Genomic DNA, 25,053 nt, shown 5'->3' on the forward strand with positions numbered 1-25,053 from the left:
TTTGAATTTGAGAACTGAAAGGAAAGCTATAATTTAAAATGAGAAGACTCAATTCTGGTTTTCTTTCATGATCCCAGATAACAAATCCGAAGAGTATTTTGACACCCTCAAAAGTCTTACCCTGCTGATTTTTCAACTGCGTTCACTATACAGAGTATGCATTTGAATTTTGCTTTGTGCATTTCTTCATAGGGAGTTCCAAGCAAAATGTAATTGATTCAGGTTCAAAGGAACTTTTTCATTTTGTCTCACTTTTAAGACTTGCAGTGTACTGCAAGAAGCCACAAAATACAGCAGGAACTTTGAGATTTATTTATTCATTTATATTATCTATTAGTTTTCCTCTAATTGCAAATCCCTCTGGTGTGCAAGTAAATTGTAGGCACTTCATTTCTCTAAAAGGCTCTTGGTTGTATCAACCTAGAAATCATATAACCCATTCTTGCTCCCAGTAAAGTCAGGAAAAAAATCCTTGAGATTATCTCGGTTAAAACTTGGTCTAAAACTTGGTCTAAAACCACCAAGGTCATACGTTCAATGCCCTATATGGGTCATTCACTTAAGAGTTGGACTTGATGATCCTTGTGGGTCCCTTCCAACTCAGAATATTCTGTGATTTGTTGTTGACCAACACTTCAAAATGCTTATAGATGTTCTTACTGTATCTAGTGAGGAAGAATGATCCTGTTGAGTCAGCCAAGTGGGAGGCTCTGCCTGACAATCTGCTATAAAGAACGTCTAGGCATTCCTCATGGCAGCTCCATGTCTGCTGACTCCGGGAACATCAACCATTAAATGCTGAGTAGCAGTATTTGGAAATTCATTTCCTCAAACATTGTGAAATAAAATTATAAAACAGTAGTATTCTATCCATTCACATTGCTTTTGATCACAGCAGCAGACTGAAAGCCTTTACGACCATAAAGGACTTTTCCAGTTCATATAATTTTTCCTTCAAATAATAGAATATATGTCCAGTTTCCTCCCTAAAAATAGAGAACCAAAAATGTGAATAGTTTAGAAAACCACTACTTTTAGACCAAACTTCAGTTCCTTTGTTGAACAATCTGAACAAGTAAAAAGGCACCAAAACAGGATGACCTGTGGGTGTCACCATTCAGATATAGGATACAGCCTTGGGAAAAGAGTCTTCGCTAATCTTTTCACAGATTGCTTGCTTCCACATGCAGCTGCTATGACATTGCATTTGCTTCTGTCTCATGGAGAAATAGCTATGTAAAATTCTCCTAGAACCTGATGCTAATGAATATCAGATTGGTTTTTTTGTTACATGATTTATCATGCTATACCCAGAAACTGCCAATTGTCTACAATGTTGAGTGACAACTGTTTGCTTTTCTCCCACACATATACACTTTGGAATGAAGATGTCTCTTCCTCTGTGCTAGCACTTTTACCAAGTGCTCAAAATGAACAGCTTTGAGGAAACTTTCCTTCAGAAAAGTCCTTAACTTTAGAACCAGTTCTTATCATCCAGTTCAATTTGCTGTGTCTTTGGGGCATAATATATAACTCATTTTTGTGAAAACTCAAGAATGTTGGCAGGCATGGAGGCTTTGGGCTGCAGTTGGATGAATGCCATTTTTTTTCTCCTTTTTTTTCCCTGAGATAATTCAAGTATTTCTTTTCACTTGTTGACTAAGTCCTATTATCTATACCTTCATTTTGGTAGTAGAAGGAAGTCATTATAAGAATAAAGAAGATAGTGTTAGCATGTAGCTCCCATGTATTTCTTCCTTTACTCACTCTAGTCCTTTTAATTAGAATCTCTATCCCCAGATGACAAACCCAATTGAAATCTGACATTTTGATACAAATTAAGAGTTTTGTCATGCTACAACTAATTTTAAAATTTTAGCCCTTAAAATCTTTGTAAACATATGACTGATGAAAGAACAAAGAGTGAACAGCCTTATTCTGTTTATATAGCAGCATCAGTGAACACACCAACCCTCCTCTATTCTGAATTTAGAATGCCCATTGAGAGAATTAGAATGCCCATTGGAGACAACAGGCACTTCAAGACATGTAGACATTACAGCCTTGGTCTCCTTTTGGTATCTTCTGGTAACATTTAAAGCATGATGCTGGACTTACAAGGTTAGCAATGTTTTCAGTTTCTTCCCTCTAATCTTGTCTCTTTAATGAATGCCCAATTTTGAATAAGTATTAAAACCCCTTAGTAATCTGATTATAGCTGGGGTTAACCGCGAAAAAAAGTGGCTTTTGCTCTTTGACAGCATGTCTGCACATCCCTTCTCCTGTTTGAGTGTTTTGCAATGAGGCTTATTTTATGAAACTTCAGGTTTCAAAACACAAACTCTGGCTTCTTGGAGCTGATTCAGGTTAGGTGTTCCCTTCTGCAGCTAAATCTCTTACATGTTTTCATGTTTCCAGCCACATAATTACCATACAATATTTTTAATAAAGAAATTTCTGATTATGTAAAATATAAAGAAAAATTTAAAACATTTTGAACACAGTATTTCTGATTTAAATAATTTCAATAACTACAATGGTTTCAGGCTATGGAAAGGAATAAGAGGGCTACAAATTTAGTAACTGAACTTATACCATACATCTGACATTTTCAGAGTGCTAATTATTGCTAAGGGCAATAAGTGAAGCACTCAAGTGTTAGGTAGTACTAGTGTAGTGTTTTGACCCTGGCTAAACGCCAGGTACCCACCAAAGCCACTCTCTCACTCCCCTCCTCAGTTAGGCAGGGGAGAGGAAATATAATTAAAGGCGGGTTGAGATGAGGGAGAAATCACTCACCCATTACTGCCATAGGCAAAACAGACTCAACTTTGGGAAACTGACTGAACTTATTACCAATCAAAATCAGAGTAAGGTAATGAGAAGTCAAACAAATCCTAAAAATACCTTCCACCCATCCCTCCCTCCTTCCTGAGTCTAACTTTATTCTCGATTTTATATCTCTTCCCCAGCAGCGCAAGAAGCGGGGAATGGGGTTACAGTCAGTTCATGACATGTTTTCTCTCCTTCCACTTGCTCCTCAGGCAGAGTCGTCCTTCCCCTGCTCCCGAGCGGGGTCCCTGCCATGGGAGACAGTCCTCCATGAATTTCTCAAACATGAATCCTTCCCACAGGCTGCAGTTCTTCACTAACTGCTCCAGTGTGGATCCCTTCAATGGGGTGCAGTCCTCAGGAACAAGTTGCTCCAGTGTGGATCCCTGGTGGGGTCACAAGTCCTGCCAGTAACCGTTCCAGTGTGGGTCTCTCTCTCTACAGGGCCACAGGTTCCACCAGGAGCCTGCTTCAGCATGGACTTCCCACAGGTTCACAGTCTCCCTTGGGCATCCCCTGCTCTGGCGTGGGGTCCTGCAGAGGCTGCAGGTGGATCTCTACTCCATTGTGGACCTCCACAGACACCCATACAGCCCCTCCATGACTGGAACTTTGCCATGCAAATCCAATACAACTAAAATTAGGAAGTCAAGTGATCTTAATTCCATTTTCCTTTAATGCTACTTCTTCCAACTTTTGCTCATTAAGGAATATAACCGTGCTAATACCCTGAACTGACAATGTCACAATGCAGGCTAATTTATGCATACTTTAATGGAAAAAAAAGAACTTATAGTAGAAAATATCTGTGCACTTTTAAATGGACTGCCTGCAATAAACAGATACAATATACTTTGCCAGCAAAGATCACAGCTCTTTGGGAAATGGATCCCTTTGATTTGGGCATCCCTTTGGGACAGAACCCTGCATGAAGGCTAAAGGTTTGATAGAGACAGTTCAGCTCAACACAGATTTTTGGTACTGCTCATAGAAAACTTTTAAAACATTAAAAAAAAAATGACACGTGTACCATATGGGAGGGATTTGGGGCAGTGATCAGGTACAAACAGGGGTATTAACAAAAGCATAATGTGAGGTCAATATCCACTGCCCCTAATTCACAGCCAACAGCACATGCTCTTGTAAATGACACTTGGTAGGGAAAAATCTCTCTCACATTTTTGACACCTACATGTTTGATCTGAAATACAGAAATGGCAGAACAGAGCTGCTATATTCACAAGTGCTAACCAAGATGCACAAAAACTTTGCAGAACTGTGGGCTGGGCTTCCTTTCAAGTCTAGGAAGATGTAGGTGCCTCCTTATACTCTTGCTGCTCTAGTCTGACATGAGTTAAACTAACAACGGGACAGAAGACCAGACTCTGAGATGGGTGCCTTAGTTTCCAAGTAAAATCAGCAAAGTAAATAAATTCAGTAGGGTATTGGGGAGTTTTATTTGCTTTTATTTCTCAGTAATAAACACATATTATTTTTAATGCATTTTCTCTTTTGTCCTTGCTTTTGTAGCCACCTCCAAGTTGTTAGGCATTTTGTTTTTTAACAATTCCAGACTATAAAGACTGGCTGTAAACAACACCATCTATTTTTTTTCCCTAACAAGCCACGGAATACAGTGTACGAGCAACTGAGGAAAACATCAATTGAACAGAACTTGTAACTTTTATCGCTGCTATCAAATGATCTGATAGGAAGTCTACAGCTGGAAAAATGGATCTATTGCAATATGGCATGCACCGTATTAAGTTGCTGACTCTCTTACTTCCTACATAAACCCTCTTGATAAGTACATCTAGCTTATTGTGCTCCCTATGAGTCTTAGAAAGGGCAGAGGGCATGTGAGATTTTGGTCACATAAATATGCTGTTTGCTCTTAACCGAAGTGATAAATGAACTCCCATTAGACAATCAAACTCTTTATAGGTAAACCCACTTCTGATTAATCTTTTTTTGTTAATTCCAACTTAATTTATGTGCATTTTTTTGTGCATTTAAGATATGTTTAAAGCAAAACAAGAATGTTCATGCGTTGCTTTTCTCCAGTTTACATAAATCACTTTTTAACAATGACTTAGATATTGGCCTACTTGGAGAATTTACCACGAAATTCTTGCGCACGGACAACTCCACTGTCACTAGGTAAACTTGTTTTAGGGCTCCTAATGCTAGATCAGTGACACAGAAATGTCTAAGTTATGAGAACTTCACATTTGGTTAAAATTCCTTCTAAAAATTGTCGTAGTCTAATTCAATGAAAACAGGAGTTAATGCCAAATATCTTCTCTACCCATGCACCCTCAAAAAGGTCAGCACAAAAACTTGAAGTCTAGATGAGCTGTATATCCTGTGCTTTAAACCGCTTGGCAGTGACAAGGTCATATATATATATGCACTCTCTATCCAAATTCCCCTTGTACTGCTGGGTGATGTAGTTAGTAACACAGGAATTCAATATTAACGATTATGGACGCTCAAACAGAGAGGAGCAACTAATGGATGTCTTGGGGCTAATATCCAAAAAATAAAAACTTACAGTAGTCTACACAAGAGAGTTTTTTAAGGCAGAAAAATATACCATCATTCAAAGTAGAGGGGGAAAAAAAGCAAATATTTTTTTATGTATTAATTTAAAAATCTGTGAATCTAGATTCAAATTTAATAGTACTTATGTCTTAGGGTTGTAACTTTTCATTATTTCAGTCTAAATTCTGACCTATTTAAGAGACCAGAGTTATTAATATTTCCTATTTTTTCTACTCCTCAAACTTTACAACTGGATTTCTCCAAGGCATTCTTCATTCTCACTCCTGTCTTCCTCTTCGTTTTGAAAGTATCAGTTTGGGGAATTGGCTGAAAGATATAAAAACACACACATAAAAATTGTTTGACTGATGGTATTTATTGTAAAATATTCTTTTTTTTGTCTGGAAGAGATATGAAGGTGAATCAGGAAATGGATGGCTTTTTCAGATCACATGAATCAGTACCCAAGAATTCATCATTTTCACCAAATATCTGTCTACTTTTAGGGATCTGAAGTTGGATGGCCCTTAGTTAGAACTCTCATAACAACTTCTTTAAGTGCCTTATTTGTCAGAGACTTTAATCAAAAGAAAGAGGCAATTACTAAAATTTGGCTCACAGATTTATAAGTGCAAGTGCATATTTATTTATATTTATTTATATTTATTATATAGCTGTGTTGAAAATATCATCTTCATAAAAATAAACAATTTTGTTTATAAAGAGCCTTAATAATAGAAATGCCAGGAGAAATATTACTTTATTCTCCCTTTTAATCACAAATAGTAAATATAAATTAATGAGAAGAACATCTAGTTCTCAAAAGCCAAGTAATTTAGAATCTCATCTAGCTTTTCCTAATTCATGGATATTATGGAAACTAGTCAGTTTAACCTTTATATACAGCACATTACATGAGACAATAATTTGATGGAAAACAGCAGAATTTTCAACTCTTAACATTTATTTCCCTATGATTTAAAGCAAGTGTTGCAATGGCGTGTTTTGCAAAGACAATTAATATTATGCTCAGTCTGACCTTGTCCTGTGTCTGCTACTGGGCATAAACAGCTACAGCCTTGCATGGCCTGCTTTTTAACAGTGTACTTCCCCACCAGACTTATCTGAGGATAAAGATGGCAAACTTAAATCTTTTGGGTTATCTGCTTTCCTGAGATGAAGATGCCATTCCTATTTTTACATATAAGAACACTGGGAGTTCCTGGTATTTCAATATGGCAGACTCATGATGATCCAGCCTTGGAAGGTGATGTTGCTCAAGGCAGTAGGGAATACTAAGGACACACTCAACTCAGGGCAAATACTTTCCTGAATCTCAGTGGGAAAGAAGGAAGAAACAGCAATGTAGACCTGGTGATTAATTCTCTCAGGAGGATCACTTAAGGAAGCTAAATTCAAGACAGCAGATTGTACAAATTCTCTATTCTTTAGCATTGCTCAGGAAAGGGAGCTTGTTCATATGCACCATGCTCCCGCCTGGTCTGCTCTGGAAAGGCTCTGGTCACCAATACGGTTTCTCCTAAGTAATAAATTATGTGGTTAAAATACCCAAAGGTTGGCAATTAACTGTGAGATTTCAAAGTTTTTCTCTGCTTGTTTCTCATGAATTAAACAAAAATAAGTAATATTTTCAATGGTCTGGAAAAATACATGCAATGGGAATAAAGCCTTTGAACTCTGTGATTGTGAAGCAAGCAAAGTTGTTTCCTTATGATTCAAGCATAGCTCAAAGTTCAATTTTCCTGAAGCTAACTCCTTCCTCCTTTTCTTTTTTCTTTTTTTTTTTTTTTTTTTTTTTTTTTTTTTTTTTTTTTTTTTTTTTTTTTTTTGGTTAGTTTTTGGTTTTTTTTCTCTTTTAACCCAACTTGATCTTTCAGTTTACTGTATCTGCCTTTGTTTTTCTAAACAATGAAAAACACACTATCCAAGGTGCTTTTGATGGGTAATGTGAAGACAGGCCTTCCCTTGTACCATGGCTTTCCCACCTAAAAAGATGGAAGTCCACCCCCTTCCCTACTTTCTAACACTCCTTGTATCCTGCCACCACAGGGAGGAGCTGAAATCTTGGCTTCCCACCAAACTGGCCAATAGCCTGAAGGTGCTGAGCAGCCTTTCCTCTTCCAACTTAGGATGTACTGTACGTCATTAAAACATTATGATATAAAGCTATAAATGTTGTGAGTTTTGGGGGTATGTTTCTTTGTTTGAGATTTTTTTACTTTTATGTGCATTGTTTCATAGCCAAACTGCAGAGAAATTGTTAGAGGCTAAAATATACATCACTCTAGGTGCTAGAATTTTGATGGGTTTTTTTGCTGGCAGTTGCTTTTCCATACACACTGTTTACTTTTCATAGATAAAGTATGGATGTTTTATTTTTTTCCCAGCAGCTGGAAAAACAAATATACCTCCTCTTTAAAAAGAAACTCTGAACTCTTTTTAACAGGTAGAGATACATAAAAAGTGTGAGACTTGCTGATGTGAATAGATATGTCTTAAACCTACTCAAAACAAGTTAATGGAGTAGATATGTGAACCTTTGTATATGTACACTTACTTTGATGGCAATTTTTAGGTGTAAAAGGAATTCTTTTATTTTCTATACAAGTATTTTCTGTACGAGAAGGAAATCACACGGGAAAGTGATCCTACATAAATATGCATTACAGTAGTGGCTTTTCAAACTCTATTGTTACAAATAAGGAAACATCCTTGACTGTCAGGGTTGCATGAGTTTAATAAAAAAAAAAAAAAAGAAAAAAAAAGTTTAGCCTTTACTATTTGCCTTTTTTTTTGGTTGGTTTGTTTGTTTGGTTGGTTGGTTTTTTTTTTTTTAGTACCTACCAACAAGCAATCAGAAAGAATGCTCCAAATTCCAGGTCTTCATTTTTAATGATAACTTCAAACTTTCATTAATGTTTCTAATTGAATAACTTTCTTTTATATCATAGCCAAAGTCATGTTCTCCCTTGAGCTGAATGTTTAAGGCAATTTGGATTTGCAGCATTTGGCTTGCTGATAAGTTTTGATTCTAGTTGTTTTAATTAGGTATGTTTTTATAGGATTACTCTAGCATGAATCAATTCCACAGCTTTGTTTTAATAAACTCTTACTGCTTTTAGTCTTCTAAATGGAGGTCTTGCTGCGAACAAAAGTCAGTTTCTCTCTGCAGTTTGTAGTAGAAATGTGCAAATGCTGCCATAAAAGAAAAAACCACGTTGATGGAATTAATTACAATACACACATGAACAAAAATAACCTCCTGGTTTAACACAGGTGGGCTGGCTAAACACAAAGACATGCATCAAAAACCTGGTGAGATCAGAAATGCGAACGCACGTACCTGGGGGAGATGCCTGCGCGGCTCGGCTGCAGCCCCGCAGTGCCACGTCTCACTGTCCCACGCACGCAGCGGGACCTTTATAGGGAACTCTCCCAGGGCCTGGAAATGAACTTTCGGGGCTGACACGTCGATCGTGTTGTGGGGGGAGGGAGGGGACTGGCGGGGGCGGAGAGGGACTCGCCAGAGGCTGTTACGTGGCCGCGAGAGTGTCAACCCCGCAATCCCGGAGCCGCGCAGTGCCCGGGCGCTCACCCGCGCAGCGCGGCGGGGACGGGGCTGGTGATGCGCGGCTCCCGTTGCCTACGCGGCTCCTCGCTAGACCCCGGGGGCTCGGAGCTGGGACACTGGGGGTTGTCTCGCCGGCTGCGGGATGGCGTATAAGGGGTTGCGGGGAGCCGGCGGGCGCGCACCGTGGGCGCTCCTGTGTCTCTTCCGCCCCGGGGCAGCCGCTAGCAGCCGGCTCTCCTTCGCCTCCTATATCTGCTGCTCCCCGGTTTCGGCGGCGACTTCTCCGCCTCCAGAGCCCGGGGCACAGGCCGGGAGCCCCTGAGGACCCGGCACAGGGGAGCTGCCCGTTGCCCACCGCCTCCCCTCCTTCCTTCCCTTCCTCCCTCCCCCTGTCTCTTGCTGCAGCTCGTCCGGATTTGTTATGCTTAGTTGTACTGGCGCTGGGGCGCCCCTGCTCAGATCTGATGGTGAGGAGCAGCCTCAGGTTATGTTTTTTTTGAGTTGCGGTGAGTAAAAGGAAAAAAAAAAAAGAATAAAAATAAAAACAAACCCAAACCCCGAGCACAAATATCTCAACCAGTTGCAACTTCTCGCCTGGCCCGGAGGAGGGAGCGCGGGGGGAGGGAAGGGAGTAATGCGAGATCGCCCCAGCCCGGGGCAGCGCTGGCTGCGGGACGAGCCGAGCCGCGCACGGTATCGCCGGGGACGGGCGGCCGTGGCGGCCGCCCTGGCTGCCGCTGCTCCGCCCCCGCGGCGGGGCGCTGGGTCCGGCCGCCGGGCGAGGCGCGCAGCTGCCGCGCCGCAAACTTGGTGGGAGCGAGCGGAGCGCGGGCGGCTCGCCGAGGCTGCGGCCATGGCGGCGTGAGCAGGGAAGCGGGCACCATCGCGGCGCCGGAGCCCGCCCGCCCGCCCGCCCGCCTGCGGCGTGCAGCCCACGGCGCCTCCAGGTAACCCCTCCCGGCCCCTCTCCCCACGCGCCGGCGCCAGGCTCGGGCTGGGGGGTTGGAGTGCCGCAGGGATGGCACGTCCCCGGCCGCCCGCTCCCTGCCCGGGGCCACTTCGCTTGGGGTTCGCAGGGCTGCGCCCCTGGCTCCGCCGAGCGCCCCCGGGGGCGCGGAGGCCGGCCGGGGTCGGGGTCTGGGCGGCGCAGCGGGTGGGTGCCGGCAGGGGGAGCTGGCGGCGAGGCTCAGCGGTGCTGCCGCCGGGTACCGGTGTCGGGGAGCGCTGCTGGCTCCCGGAGCCCGAATCGGGCATTGCCCGGCCCCACCCCTGAAAGTCCACCGAGCCTTCCAAAACGAGTGGCCGTTCTCCTCGAAGACGGTGCGGTTTGCTAGGGAGAAATAAAAACCAGATGGGCAGGCAGCCGCTTCTGCAGCGGGGCTGAAGCCCGGACCGTCCCCGCCGGAGCTCCGCGCAGTGGGACCCCCGCGCCGCTCCCGCCCTCGGGGTCGCACTCGCGGGAGCGCGTTCTCGCCCAGAAGCGTGAGGTGCGTTGTGGTCGCTGAGGCAGCGGGGAGGCAGCCGTTGGCTCCGAAACGTTTTGGAGGGGTTTTGTCACACTTTGGCAAGTGAAGTTTGCTTAGCCTCGTCTTCTGGTGAGAGCAGCAGTGGAGTGAAAGGCACCGGCAGTTGTCTGAGAAACATGGGGTTTTCAGTGGGATGTTCGTGTAGTATGATTTAAAGCCCTGATGTACTTTCATTCTCGCTGTTATTTAACTGGACTGTCTTCGTTTCGTGGTGTGACTGTATTTTGGCACTTTCTGAATCAGGGAGTTTGAGTTACCATTCCGCAACAATGCAGATGGAAACACCTCGGTCAGTTGTATAAATCCATCATTCCGTGAGGATTGCTTACCGGACAAATTACAACTATTAGGGTTTGTTGTATCATTCCAGATGCTGACTGTGAATTGTAGATTGACACAACGATAATCTGCCCAGGATTATTTCTGGGGGGCAGCAGACGCGGAGGGAGCTGTAAGTGCATCTGTTCCTTCAGCAGACTGAACTATTGGCAGGATAGATCTGTACACGCAGGCACACTCATCCTTTTGAAGATGGTTCGAATTTGCAAGTTTACAGCTGAGAAAGACATCCTAAAACTAGACTGTGTTGTTAAAGTTATAGTGATAGCATGCTCTGACAGCCCTAAGGTAGTGCATCTGAAGATTGTGTTTTCTGAAAGCTGACTAACCACTCTTGGTTTGAATTTTGGTGTAAAAGACTGGTGTGATGCTAGCACAGCTACAGCGCTGTAAAACAGGTTTTTTTTCATAATGGAAATTGAACTCAAATCTTAGTTCTAGCGCTTTGAGCATGTACCAGTTGTTATATAAGACTGACTCAGTTTAGTGAAATCTGATTTACCAAGAATTGTTGAACTTGGTGATGTCATATATATAACACATGCTCAATCAAAAGTGTATTACTGCCTTGAAAGGCTGAGGTATGGCCTTAGGTACTTTGCTTAGTCTAGTGAAAAAGTTTGGTAGACTTCTGCATTTTGTGCTGTGTTCCCACCTTCCTCTCTGGCAGGTACTAATAATCTGACTTTATTACGTTTGCTGATGAATTCATCTTATTTTCTCATTTTAATGCTGAACAGCTGTGAGGAGTCCTGCTGAGCGCTAAGGTTTTGCTCTGGAGTGTGGCTGTTTACTTCTCTGTTTGAGAGGTTGTTTTTAACTAAGTAGTGTAAATACTTGCTTTTAAGTTGTACTACTTATTCCTTGGGATGTTGCAACTGTTTTGTTTTGGTTGACAAAGCTGAAGGCATTAATGTCTGTAGTGTCTCATTTGTTTTAATCTTTAACCAGAGCTGTTTTCTCAAAATACTTAGGAGTGCCTGTGCACTTTGTAATGATCCATAAACATGGTTGTAGGAGGTTTGTTGTACTTATTTCCTGTTGGGCAGAGATGCAGAGGGTGGTAACTGTGTGTTGCTGCTGTTTCCAGAAGAAGGAGTTGTGTGGTGGTTTGTTTTTTAACTTCTCTTCCCCCACTACTTAGGGAAACCACGTGGATTCTGACTTTTGTTGATGTAGCCTTGCACAAATACAGGATTTTCAATGAATGAAGTTCATTATTTTCCAGTGAGTAAACTGTATGCTACGAGCTGTGAACTGCAGAAATAAAATGTAAGTGTCCTGCAAATTCTGGCTTTTGTGTTAAAGTTGTAAGTAAGAATTCAGCTAAGGGAGCAACTGAGCTGCTGGGGTGAGCAGGAGCAGACAGACCCATTTCTGCCCTCTGGTCTGCAGCAGCTTTATCATCAGTGCTGGCTGGGTCTTATTTCTGTGCCGTAGGACACGTAAGTGGATAGCTGATAGTACTATCAGTTGATAGTAGGTGTGTACTACCAGTAGTATCGGTTGATAGTGGGGAGGAGAGTGTGTGTAATCCTACACTGTGCTATTTAATGTAACGCAGTATCTAATACTTGTTAATATGTTGTGATGACGGACTTCTGAATAGCAGTGAAATACAATTTAGCTTTAGATTTAACATCTGGTTTATAAATTTGATATGCTCTTGATGTTTGGTAGTATATGTTCTGAAGTTACTATGGCTCCTGAGATGAATTGATATTGCTTCTGCCGTAATTATAGGAAGCAGCACTGAGGAACTTCTCCTTTTCTGTAACATCATTTTATGGAGATGTTTAATGGGCATTCTTGTCAGTGCTGAGTTCTCCGAATTATTGCTAATCAGTCTGTTTCTCCTCATTATCATCCTTTTATCCTCTTTGGCATGTGTATACATTCCTATTTGGAAACAATTTTAAGTTACAGACTACACATTTGTTTTTTCCTAATGTGTTTTGTAAAGCTGTAGCTGATTGAAAAGAATGAAGTATTTGTTTGTGTTTTTGTTCTTGTTTGGTTGGTGCTTTTTTTTTTCTTTTTTTTTTTTTTTTTTCCCAAACACTATAAATACTTTTCAAACTGACCCTTTTGAGATATGTTTGCCAACTGTTGGCTGTAGTCTGGATTTAATTTCCAGGCTGCAGTATTGCAACTGTGACCCGTGAAAGGCAGGTGGCACTCTGCTATCTGCAGTTCTTATAGACACCCGGGGAACATCACAGCCTGACATGTGAAGTTGAGGTATGGTTCGCCGTTAAATCTGTTGTTAAAACGGCAGACTGTTTCCAAAGAAGGTGGGGGGGTTTATTTTAGTTTGCTTCATAAATACTTCTGATGATTTATTTAAGAAATTTGCCAGTTTGCATCTAACTATAGCACATTCGTTTAATATTTGTCAGGAAAGTAGCAAATGTAAACCAAGTTAGTGATCCCCAAACTGCAGTCTAATTTGTGTCCTCTTGATTTTTTGCTAGAATTTATATTCCAAAGTATAAAGCATACAAATCTTTCGTTATTTAGTGTATGTGTTCATGCATCTGTTCTCAAATTTGTGTTTTCCCTGAGGAACATTGATGCAATCCAGTTGTCTGCTGTATAGAATCAACTCTTTATCTCCATACTCATAGTTTTTATATAAATATATTAATTAAATGAATCTCCATTTGGGAACCTTTTTGGAAGAAATCTGCTTGTTTCCCAGTGTATGTGAGAAAGTCCAGCAACTTCACAAAAAACCAGATATTTGCCAGTTGTTACTGATAGTAGCAGAAAGCTGGGGTTGATACAAAGTCTGCACTGCGGCCCTTGCAGTGAAATGCTTGAGTTTAACTCAACTGTTGAAACTTACCTTTTCAAATGTTATCTTTTCTTTGCAAATAGTTTGAATAATTTATTTAGAAAGGTTAAATGCTGTGTAGCATGTCAGATGCATTATCATTTCCAGACTTATCTCCAATTAGCTTATCTGTGTTATGAAATTTCTTGTGCGATAGCCAGATAATATGGGTTTTCATTCCTTTTCTAGTTTTTAAAATCAGGATATATCCCTGAGCTCCAGTATACCTTAGAATTGTTGTATCTTAATTTCTGACAGAACTGGTCAACCTTTTCATGGTTACCAACCCCAGTAATGGAGATTAGTGTTTCATTTAGGAGATATTGATTGAGCAGCTCTGAATCTTTGGCGTATAATATTCTGATTTTTTTAATGCCGTGCTAGATGAACAGCATCATCCATCCACTTAGCAGTATTTGTTGGGTTTAGGAGAAGCTCAGAGAAATTATAACTTTGGAAATGCTGAAATGCAGCCTGTTACTCTCCTCTCTCTGTAATACTGGGGTGCATTCCTAGGCTTTACTAAATACATGTGATGAATAAATTAGAGAACATGCAATGGTTGCAGGATTGGCTTATACATGAGTTGGTTAGGCTGAAAAGATGTGTTTTGCTGTGAATTGTGAGATTTTCACCCTTCTTTTCCCCATCCTTCTCTGCATTTCAAAATTGAGCTGCTCTCTTTGCTACTGTCTTCCTTTTCTGAATTCCTAGTCTAGGTGGAAAGCCAGAATACTATTAAAATGTGCTTTCTGGTTAGACTTAGGCTTAACTGGGAATGTTTAATATAAAGTTAACTGTAAGACCTCTGTAGCTGGGGAGAAATATTTAAATAATTTTGGGCCCTGTTCTTCTGACCCACAGTAATCTTTTGCTGAATCAGTAATTTCTATTACTGGTGAACTCTCCAAAGGTATGCGAATGAGTATTTGTGTTGTGGTTTTAAAAAATATTAGGCAGTTGTTTTACACTGTGTTTTCTTCAGCATGAAGTCACTTCAGAAATTCCTGTTGCCTTTTTTTTTTTTCTTCCAGTCCATGTGTGTTTTCTCATCATCTGTGTTGTTTCAGTGACCTGCTTTCACTGGAAGCCCACTAACATTTGCATTGGCAAAACCCCTTAGTTAGAAAGTGTACCCTGGGAGCACTGCTGAGATCACCTTGTTATGAGAGAAGATGTATGGGATAAAGCCCTTTCTGTTGACCTTGTCTGATAGTGAAATTGCCGAGTACTTGAGGAAAAACTCCTGGCCTTGCCAGTTACTAGAGGATAGGTCATGTGTGTTGCTTCGTGTCTCTCAAAGTCTGGCAGAGTTTTAAGGTTTCTTTACTAAGCCAAAGTTGGAGACTGCAAAAAGAGATTATCCACAGTCTTTGGGCTGCTATGTTACTTCATCTGAGTTTGGTTGTTGATGGCCTCTTATGTCTCATTTACTTTCTTATTCTGAACTTGCAGTAGGGCTATATGGTTGTTTTATTAGTTTTTGTCATAAAAGCAGTTTATGTGTATTCTAATTTTTGTCTGTTTTTGTCCAATCTCTTGCTCCAATGCATGTTTTTCCTTGTTGATTTTTAAACATAAGCAATGATATTGAAATACTTCCTAAGAATGTTCAGGGGAGAGTATGTACACAAAATTGCTGCTAGTGTCTGATGTTATATTACCCAATGCTGCAACATGGGACTCATATCTTAGCCAAAAGATGGGATTTCATCTTTGGAAGGGAATAGACTGTTTTCTGATAGTGCTCTTCAAGGTATATCAGCCTGGGCTAGACCAGGAATCTAATGACTCTTGTAAGACTCATGAACTAGCTGTGATGCTTAAGTTGCTAAAGGGGATGTTGGTACTGTTGTTGTCTCTTACTCTTTTTTTCTGACCTGTAAATGCATGATCTGGCCCTCACTTGATTAAATACTTGAGAAAAACCCAAACAACCAACCAGAAACCCCCCTTAATTCCTGTCCTCTATTAAAAGCTTGACTTTGTGACCTGAAAACTGCTGTATGCTGTGTTCTTCAAAGGCAGGCAGGTCTAAATGGAGTTAGAGAGTGCTGTTGTAGTTTGTTGTTCTTCTTGGAAATTCTGAAACTTTACGTCGGTCAATTGTCTATGGGGTCCTTTTAGTTGTGCTAGTGTGGAACCATAGCGCAAACAGTATTAAGGAACTGATCCTCTCAACACTTTGTCTTTGAAGTACCCATGGCCACCGATCCCAGTAAGGCCCTAAAGACACTGGTCTCAGTGTTACTGCAGGTGTGCAACGGCTACTGTCAAGTGAGGAAGAGGGGAGAAGAAGATTGCAGAATAAAGTTCTGATTAGTCTCTCAAATAACAAAATAACAATGAAACTTGTTGGATTTTGCCTCAGTGGTTTAGAGTGTATCCATGCAGCTATTTGTTATGTTAACTTTTGCTGTCTGTTGTAAAGCTTTCTTGTGGAGGTTGCAAATGGACTTAGGCATGAGTATATGCCTGTCTTCACCGGCAATCTAAGCTCATCTCCTGAGGAGTGAGGTACCTGAGAGACAATGCCTCATTGCATTGCCCTTGAGTGTATCAGAAGTGGGACAATTCAGGGTAATAACCTGTTAAAAACTGAAGTTCAGTCTTGCAGAGTTTGTCTGTCAGACCTCACTCTATTGAAAAATTACAATGGATTTTGGTACATGCTGTTGTAATTGATAGTACAAAACCACAAAACCCTTCTACATTCATGTGCCAAGAGCATGAGTTCACGCTTACAGATCTAGAGATGTACAAGAGGTGAAGTTGATGTTTGTGGGAAGAAAAACTTCTCTTGATGCTTAGGATAAGAGTCCTAAAATGCTGTTACCCTAGGCTCTGGGGACTTGTTGAAGTGATGTAATTCTGTTGTAAAGTTTGGTCAGAGTTTACAGGCTTTTCTGAATTGTCCAAGAAAGTTGCAAGATTTTGCAATTTATATTCTATTGCTTTCCTGAGCACATGGTGTTAGGCTCTTTATCTGAAGCATTATTTAATATCTTTGATACAGAAGATGAACCAGTGAAGCTTGAGCATCATCCTGTAACTTTTTTTTACAAAAAAAAGTGTAACTAGGAACAACAGCAAAAGGAGAGATCAGGGCTCTAGAGCTGAATCATTGGTTTTTTTGCCATTGTTGTCTTGTTTAAAATGAAATGAATTGTCTGGGTGGAGTGACCTGATTTTTTTTTTTTCCCTTCAATATCCTTTCTTAGTAGCTTTTATTAGAAAATCCCATTTTTGCTCAGTTATCTATACCTGGTAGGGAAGGTTGTTTTCAAATGTATTTAATCTGAAGGCCAGTGAGATTAGTATTGAATTTTGAAGAAAAATGATCTTGAACTAGAGGTAAACACTTAATTCTGATATTTAACTTGAGTCTTTATATTTGTCTCTCGAACCCATAATCATAAAGTGCTCTTAAAATAACTTGAGCAAACGTGTTGTTTTCCTTTGAGTACCCTATGAACTCATTCCCTGCCTCTTGGGAAAAAGACACATTAGTCTTTTTATAGGATGACTGTTGACAAAGCTTGTCCTTCAACTTCTGCTGCTGTGCTGTAACTATTTCTTTTTTTCCAGAAGGCTCAAAAAAGAACTAGTTTGTTGCAGAGGCATATCACTAATATTTTAATAAGTATTGCCTGGAAATATAGCAAGCTCGGTTTGTTTATGAGGAACAATTCATGTGCTTAACTTACCTCTCTGATTTATCGTGAATTCTGTGTAAATCAAGCTTGGTTTATAATTGCATGTATTTGTTTATTTTGTAGATTTAGCATTTCCCTTAAAAGAGTCATTTAAACAAGTGGTTTGGGTTTTTTCCCTGCTACTCCCATCAACCTTTACCTTTTTTATAAGCCCCAAATTTCTAACAATGCCAACACTGAAAATTTTGAAAATGGCATTCACAATGAGCAGAGCAGTTGACACCAGGCCTGTTCCTAGCTCTCAGCACACACTGACACGTTCGAAGATTTATCTGTAGCCATAGATCAAGTCTAGAGAACTTGATTACAGGTGAGACGTGAGGATCTAGAGACTTCTGTTTTTAACTAGCAGGTTGGGTTTACTTCTTGCCAGGCCAGGGTCTTGTCTCCTCTTTCTGTACTGTGGGAAATGTTGCTTTATGGTATGTTTGAGTACCTTCTTTCCTTCCTGCTTATTTTTTGACTAAAACTTTCTAAGCCTTATAAGAAATTTTACGTGTGTTGAATGTTCTTGCTTCCACATAAAAAGTTGTTTCCTACAAATCAATCTTCATTTGAAGAATAGTGTTTCCATGAGTGTTTGTATTAATATCTATAGATAATTGACAATTGGGATGAGCAATCTTGGGAAAAACTGTCTGGATCTTCCTGAATAGCATTCGTATTGCCTTTTAGGTACTTCTAATGCCAGCCTTCATCCCAAAACATTAAGAAGAGAGAAAAAAGCCAACCTTTAGCTTCATAATAGCATCTGGATTGACTTTCATAATTGTATTAGTAGTCCTAAAAATATTAGGTTTATATGAACTGGAGTGCTCATAGGAGCCTTACTTTTGTGACTGAGTTGTAAGGATTTGAGTTAACGAAACTCAGTATTATATTGTTCAGGTTTACATGTCATACTGTGACTGAAAATAGTTTGGAATTGCTCTTGTAGGCAGCTTACTAGGGAGAAAGCGATTAGCAGAAGATAATCTCTTCAGCTTTAGCAATGGCAACTAGTGTATAAATTATTAGTATCTTCTTCTGAAATGTTGTTTCATTTAGCTTCTTTTTGCAACAGTAGTTCCAAAAATTCATTATTTCAGCACCATTTAGGCTCACAACTGTAGTCTTTATGTTGCAAAATGTGGAATATATAAAATTGTGTTAGGAAAGGATGTTCTTTCATGTTTGATCTTTGTACACTTTCAAGCCTAATCAACCAGAAGGGAGATTTAATCCGTGAAACAGGTAGTAGCTAACAAGCAAACTCTAAGTGTTGAATCCTTAACCAATAGAAGATAGAATATTAATTAATAAGAGAACTGTGTAACTTGTAGCCAATTCCTTTGTTTGCTAAAACATATAAATAGTAAAAAGTTTTGATAGTTGGTGTGCTTGATTTATGAAATTCCAGTGAACATCCAGGCTCGTGCAACTCTGAAATAAATGATCAATGTCTATCTCAAGTGTGTAATTATTGCACAACTGGCAATGGATCCAATTTTTGTAAACAACACTTATACCTTGGTCCCAGGAACTCAACAGAGAAAACTTTTGCATCAATGTTCTGTTATCCAGTTTTCCTGGCTGTTAAAAAATGAATGGAAATACAACATCCTTTCCCCAAGGCATCTACAGAAAGAATAATTTTTGTCTGGTATGATCGCTCTCAGTGCATTCCACTATAGGTCAGCACTGTGCAGAATTATGGAAATGGTAAGATACTTCTCATACTTCTGGTAGTGTATGTAATATTTTTACACTTCCTATAGAAAAGATTCTGTAGACTCTAGCTTGTATTTAGATATCAGCTTTGAATTTTTTTTTTTCTTTTAAACCTTTCTCACTTAAGGTTCTACTTCAGTAACTCCTGAAAGATTTACTGCTGTTGCCAAGTTTCTAATATATTCAGACCTTGTTGGAATGAGTCCAGCAGAGAGCAGAGCTGGAGCACCTGTCCTATAAGGACAGCCTGAGAGAGTTGGAGCTGTTCAGCCTGGAGAAGAGAAGGCTCTGGGGAGACCTTATGGCACCTGTCAGTACCTAAAGAGGGCCTACAAGAAAGCTGGAGAGAGACTTTTCACAGGGGCATGTAACAACAGGACATGGCAGAATGGCCTTAAGCTGAAGGAGGGTAGATTTGGATTCAATATTAGGAAGAAATTCTTTATTGTGAAGATAGTGAGGCACTGAAAAAGGTTGCCCAGAGAGGCTGTGGATTCCCCATCCCTGGAAGTATTCAAAAACAAGCTGGATAGGGCTTTGAATAGTGGAAGGTTCCCTGCCCATGGCAGGGGGATTGGAATTAGATGATCTGCATGAAAGGAGGTTGTAGCAAGGTGGAGGCTTGCTTCTTCTCCCAGGCAACTAGCAACAGGACAAGAGGAAATGGCCTCAATCTATGCCAGGAGAGGTTCAGGTTGGACATCAGGAAGAATTTCTTCACTGAAAGGGTAATAAAACATTGAAACAGGCTGCCCAGGAAGTGGTGGAGTCATTATTCTTGGAAGTGTTCAAGAAATGACTGGACATGGCATCTAGTGCTATGGTTTAGTTGGCACAGTGGAGTTCAAAGATTGGATTTGGTGATCTTGGAGGTCTTTTCCAACCTTAATGATTCTATGACCTTTAAGGTTCCTTCCAACCCTAACCAATCTATGATTTAATGATTCTGGTGTCTTAAGCAGCATGGCATGGGATAGGCTGGAGACACTAGCTAGCTGCCTTCCTCTGGCATTTCTGTTGCCTAGCAGCTGCCTGCAAGTGGCAGGTGACATGTTTGGTTTGCTCAAGGTTCTGAACCATCAAAGAAAGATCAGGTATAACTCATCTGTATAGTAACACTACAATGTTGATAGATACTTTAGTAATGTGTGACAGATGTATATTAATTAAATGAAGACTGTGATAGAACTCATTTGAGCAATAATTTCTGTGTAGAAATTGTTGGTTGGGGCTTAGTGACCAGAATTATTCTACTTAGATGACTAGATCAGAGTAATGCTCCTTCCTGACAGTAAACCTTCTCTATAATTTAAAAGCTTTGTATCAATAATAAAATATATCTGTGACACTTGCAATTTCTTAAAGAACTTTGAAACCAGCATTTATAAATGCTTCCTGGTTTACTCTATGCATGGCCAAAATTAACCTCACCTTCCAGTTCCTACATATATATATAGAGGTGCTTGCATGGGAGCATGCTTTTTTTTTTTCTCTTCTGTACATACACACACATGCAGTCACATACATTCTTACAGTCTATTCTGGCTTGTCAAGCAGTGGCACTGGCTAGATAATATGCTCCCTTCATTTGTTTAGTGAAAATTCTGCTATAGTATCCCACACAAAGTAAGGACAGAGAAGTCTTTTTGCTGGGAAGAACTTATCAGCTTCAGTGCAGTGGTTAGTGCACAAGACCATTCCGAAAGATAAAGTGAATTGAAATAGAGATCAGGATGCTGTTCTGATAGTTGATGGTTTTATTTTGAGCTCTGAAGAGCTCATCTCTTTGAAGAGCAAAGAAATATTAGCATCAAATATTGATTATGTGCAATATCTAAAATTCATAAACTTCTTAACTTTATTCTGACAAGGTGGACTGCAGGGATAAATGCAGCACCTTTTACTGATGAGGGAAAAGAGTGAATAAAAGAAATATAATTTAAATTAATCTTTCATGATACCTATAGTGGGATCTTTTAAAGGCAGATGTGATTATGTGTGTGATTTGACTGGATTTAGAAAATGCTATCAAATCAGTAGAATTTTTGTAAATTATGAAGTTATGTTAATTTAGATGGACCAGAAACATGGACAGGCTAATTGGACAACACTAATAAGAATGCACATGGGTATTTGAGATTTTAATAAACTTACCTGAAAGCTGATGAACACTTTGTAAGTGCAAGTATTTCTCCATAGTTTGCCTCTGATATTATGGTATGTCTTGCCATGCAGTCTTGCTGCAGACTGTGATTAAGTCTGTACTGTGTAAGATTTAAGTACAGTTGTTATGCATTAATTTCTAAAATCTCCAGGTTGTGTTCCCTCTAACTGCAGCTGTAGCTCTGAAAATGGCATCAATAGGTCCAACATGTTGTTTCAGATAATGTACAGGAACATGTTGCTTTTATGTTCTCAATTAAAGGTGAGGTGGCTTAATGATAGTGAAAGGGGGTGGAATATTGAGGATTGACATTAGCATTGCTTCATGTTCCTAAAAATTTGGAAATAAAAATTCTACATGGTTTGTTATCTACATTTTAGTATAGCAATGCTAATAAAATGAGCTCTTATGCTCTGTTGAGTTCCCTTTTGCTCTGAAATCAGAGCAAAAGAAATCAGAATATTCCTTGCTTTACTTTTTAGTAATTTGGCTCAGTTCTGCTACATCTGTCATGTGCAGATGTAGCAGAACTGGTATAAGGTATAAGGCAGGCCAGGGTACTCTTGCCTTCTGCTTCTAGGTTACGTGTGTATTAATGAACACATGATTCTTTGCCTAATCCATCAAGGTGGAATTACTCTTTTCTGTTTTCACTCTGCAGTAAGTCAACCGAGATGGTGTTCCAGCAGGTAAAATATTTTGTGTGAGCAATCCACATGCCATCTCAACCTTTAGCTGGGCATCAGAAGGTGTGGCAAACGTCCTGTTACCTTCATCACGTCTAAGACATGCAGGTCACCTTTCCTGCATTCCTGTAGCCTGTACTGAGTGTATTGCTGTCACTGAACAGTAAGCAAGCAGGGGTGCTTGGGCTGGCAGGAACCTGCTGACACTTTTGGGGCTGTCAGTTTTTTTCCTGCTGCTTTGTGTCCTGGAGCTCAGGACAGAGAAAGGCGGCTGCTGTTGTGTAGGTGGATGGGTTTGTTTGTTTGTTTGTTTGTGTTTTTTTGTTTTGTTTTGTTTTGTTTTGTTTTGTTTTGTTTTGTTTTCTCTTTAATTCCTCACTTAAGGGGCAAAGATAATGATGTAGGTGGTGGGCAAGAGGGTAGAAAAAGCTGGTCTAAATAAGAGGTGGGATGGGATATTTTAGATGAGTGGGAATGGAAAGCTTCAGAGGAAACCGGGCTTGTGTGCTGTGGGAGAACAATGTGGTGGGAGGTAGTAGATGGGCAACTGCAAAATTGTGAAAGCCTTTCTTCTTTGTCTCCACTGCTACACACCTGGCATCCTACTTGGGCTCCAAGTGTTATCCTCTTAGTCTTTCCTTGACTGTTCACAGGATCTGAGTCCTTTTGAACTAGATCAAAAAATAAGGTTCCAGCTAACCATATCCACTGCCACTTTGCTATTTTTGTTAAGTACTTAGAAGTATACAATTAGCTAATGAAATGCTTAACACAGAGTTTCTCACACATGCAACTGCATGAAGCTTGATGACTGTGTTAGTGTAAATAATTGTCAGGCAGGAGGAGTTGCTATATAATATGAACTATAGAAACTGGACTCCAGGTTAGAAAACTTGGTCAGGCTAATTGAAGTAATGTCACCAGCTCTCAGGGTGGACGCTGTTCTCATTTGTATGTTGAAGGTCTGTGGATCTACAGGGCTTTCAGCTGTTCTCCAGGTACGAACTTTCTATACACCTTGTTTGTTATCTGCTTTGAGTGTTTTCAGTGAACTATTATGTGCTTTGCAGTAGAACTCAACTATGGATACTATGACACTATAAACATTACGGAGATAAAAAAGTTAATTTGTCAAACTTATAAAAGTGCACAATCACTTCTGGCATCCAAAAGAAATCAGCAAAACCATCTTATAAATTAAAGCATGTACTTGGTGCGAAGTGATAACAACTTTGTTTTATATATTGGAGAGAGATCTTTGGTTAATGTGGTTATTTTATAATCCAGAGCCAGACTCTACCCTCTGCCTTTTATTTCTTAAAAAATAAAAAAAGTAATTTTTTTACCGAAGCAATTAAAAAGCCAGTCTTCTCATTTGCCTGAGAACTTATGATCAGCAGAAGACCTGTGAAACATTATGATTTAGATTGGTGTTAGGAGCACAGTTAAAATAGGTTGGAATAGCTCAGTGAACTTCTGCCTGATTTCCATTTATTATGGTCAATATGGAACACAAAATATTTGCTTAAATTATCTGTAATAAAAGTGTACTCTGAGATAACAGTAAAAAAATTCAGTATAGCTTCTTTATTCCACTGGCAGCACATCCAGACCTTTTTTCCTCTGTGTCTTTAAATATCTTCTTGAAAACCCTTCAAAGGTAGTTTTATTAACTTAACATAGTGCAGATGTCACTAGCTGTGAGGAATAAGTCACAATGACTTGTAGTGTTGTGTCAAAAATATCATTAAGAGGCTTAGAACAGGGGGAGCAATTAATGATCAGTCTTCTCTATGAACAAATGTCACAGACTCCTTTAGGGCTAAGCTGCTTCTGTGCCATATTAATTAATGACTCTTTTGAACAAAGTTGGTGTTGATGAGTGGGTTTAATTAAGCATACCTGAGAAAATCCAGAAAAACACATCAGAAGTATTAGAATGAAAAATTTGCATTTAATTTAATAAATAAAGACTTTTTCATTCTCGAGGGTTTTGTGTTTCATGTAACTGTTTCTGGCTAACATTTCCCCCTAACTATTGTGTTGTCTTTATTGGAGAGTTTGACAGAAGCTATGTCTTATGGTTTGCTTCAAGATGCATGCCAAATACCATGCTCATATTTAAATCTTTATTATTAAAAATGTATTAAATCTGTCATAACAGAATATATCTCTTGGAACAGCCTCAGTCTACCTGTTGAAATGTGGCAGGTAAGGGAAATAAGCTCATGTAAGTAGAAAGGTAGAAATCTTAAACTGCTTATTCCAAACTTGCTGACCCTGTACCTCAGTTAAAAATGTCTCCTTGGGAAAACTAAGAAGCAGCTCTGTAGTACAAACTCACATGTAAAACTGGATTGTTCATTGAACTCAGTGGCTTAAAGGTCTAAATTGAAACCTGGTGAATGGTGGTCCCCAAAATCCATGTTATTATGTGGACCATAGTAATACATGTATCAGCATGGAGTTTTGTTACATTTTTGATTCTATTTTGTCACTCAATAAGACAGAGGCAAGTGTGGTCAGTATAGTATAGACATCAGGAAGAGTCCACCTAGAAGGTGAAGGCTATTTCTGTATGTTTTTTTCTGTACATTGAACTGAAAGTTGCAAAAATATATATAAAAAATACTATTATTTTGTGTTTGGATGAGAAATGCTTCAGGGGAGGAGGGAAGACTAATACACACTCTTTTAGTTATACTGTTTCCAGGTATTTGTTTTGGTTTTATTCATAAATTCAATTGTATAAAGTTAATCAGAATATGAAGAACAGTTTTGTGAAAGAACTCTGTAGTTTGCAGTTTTGCAGTGGTAACTGGAAACTTTAGTAGTCTTTCAGTACTACTTCAGAGGTGGAGATGTGCCATTGGATGGACTTGTCAGAACTTAGTAAAAATAGCACATCCTACAGCAGGCATTCATCCAGAAATCTAAAATTAGCATTGTATCCTGGATATAATACTGCAGGTGGTCACAAGCACTAAATTGTATTCAGCACCCCCTGTTATTCAAGCAGATCTTAATATAATTATTTTAAACATTTTATGGTTTTATGCAAGGCTGACTTACTGTTATTATTGTTGTTCTTTATATGGCATCAAAATG

General features: G+C 39.7%; 1 non-coding gene across 1 annotated transcript; it reads right to left on the reverse strand.

The window, feature by feature from the left end:
* Positions 1-5,793: 5,793 nt before the first annotated feature.
* Positions 5,794-5,862, reverse strand: LOC113989567. The gene has a single exon (XR_003541307.1). It is a non-coding gene; the product is annotated as a small nucleolar RNA SNORD123 (small nucleolar RNA).
* Positions 5,863-25,053: the final 19,191 nt, after the last annotated feature.

This window comes from Pipra filicauda, unplaced genomic scaffold (assembly GCF_003945595.2).
Source record: "Pipra filicauda isolate LSUMZ 115617 unplaced genomic scaffold, ASM394559v2 scaffold507_size779033_pilon, whole genome shotgun sequence".
Classification (NCBI taxonomy): domain Eukaryota; kingdom Metazoa; phylum Chordata; class Aves; order Passeriformes; family Pipridae; genus Pipra; species Pipra filicauda.